At 44.5% G+C, this 1,311-nt stretch overlaps 1 protein-coding gene across 4 annotated transcripts in view; it reads left to right on the top strand.

The window, feature by feature from the left end:
- The window catches only part of sh3gl3a (SH3-domain GRB2-like 3a), a 37,076-nt gene that overhangs the window by 22,496 nt on the left and 13,269 nt on the right, over nt 1-1,311 (top strand). The window lies entirely within an intron of this gene.

Here is a 1,311-nt window from a genome sequence, read left to right as displayed (position 1 = left end):
CGCCCCCGCCTCGCGCCCGCAGCTGGCTGGGATTGGCTCCCGCTCCCCGTGACCCTGTTTGGGACTAAGCGGTATAGAAAAAAAACGATGGATGGGTAACATGAGGCCAGGAATTGCTGTGGCATTAAAAACACAGTCAGCTGCTCACTTTAACTGAATGAATGCAATCTTATTTCCAAAATTGTCAAAACGTTTAGTATTGGTGTGAATCATTGCGGCCATAGTGGTTACCAAATGATCTGGCATATTTACTATAAATACATCACTTACACAGACAGGACCAGAGGTTCCCAAACGTTTCAGGCCATGTACCACTGTGTACGTACCACTTCCCGCCGCAAATACCCAGAAAGTTCCACATCACTTATGTAAGTCCACCCCCACATCACTTATGTAAGTCCATGTGCACAACATGAAGTGACATTTTTTTTTTTTTTTTTTTGAAAACTAAATTCATCGATTTAACCACTCTCCAGCCTCACACAGGCAAAATAACAACACAAGGCAACTTTTTAAAAATCAAAAACACAGAGCATAAACAAAAATCACCGTGTCAGAACAGATGTTTGCTGTTTGCTGTCTGCCTGTCTCCCTGTCAAGTTCAAGTTCAAAGTGTTTAGTTTGTCATATGCACAGTTAGGAAACATGTTTCCCTGTACAATGAAATTCTTACTTTGCCGTCCACATGAATGTCACAAAATAAAAATGAAATATAAAGTAGATAAATAACACAAAATCTAAGGGACTTTAAGCAGCGCAGATGCAGCAATATAGTAGAAAAAAATATACAAGAATATAACAGAATGTATGCTGCATGGGAGCAGCATGTGCAGCAGTCAACAGTCATTGTGCAGTTATGCAAACAAAATGTAAACAGTACATCACGTATTTCCTGGTAATAAACTCCTCAGCTGTTTAGGAGTCTGATGGCAGAGGGAAAGAAAGAGTTTTTCAGTCTAGTGGTCCTACATTTCACACTTCTGAACCTCCGGCCAGAGGGCAGAGAAGTGAACAGTCCGTGCTGGGGGTGGGTGGGATCTTTGAGGGTGGAGGCAGCCTTCCCACGCACCCTGCGGTCGTAAATGCTCTGCAGAGAGGGCAGTGGAGTCCTGGTGATCTTCTCCACAGTCTTTACCACTCTCTGCAGGTGCTTGTGGTCCATAGCAGTAGTCCTGCCATACCAGACAGTGATGCAGCTGGTCAAGATGCTCTCAATGATGCAGCTGTAGAAGTTGCTGAGGATCCTAGGTGACATGCCAAACCTCCTCAGCCTCCTCAGGAAGTACAGCCACCGTTGGGCCTTCTTGACCA

The sequence above is a fragment of the Monopterus albus genome, unplaced genomic scaffold, assembly GCF_001952655.1.
Source record: "Monopterus albus unplaced genomic scaffold, M_albus_1.0 scaffold338.1, whole genome shotgun sequence".
Lineage (NCBI taxonomy): Eukaryota > Metazoa > Chordata > Actinopteri > Synbranchiformes > Synbranchidae > Monopterus > Monopterus albus.
Note: the sequence above shows the minus strand (reverse complement) of the source record. Positions and strands in the feature narration are given on the sequence as shown.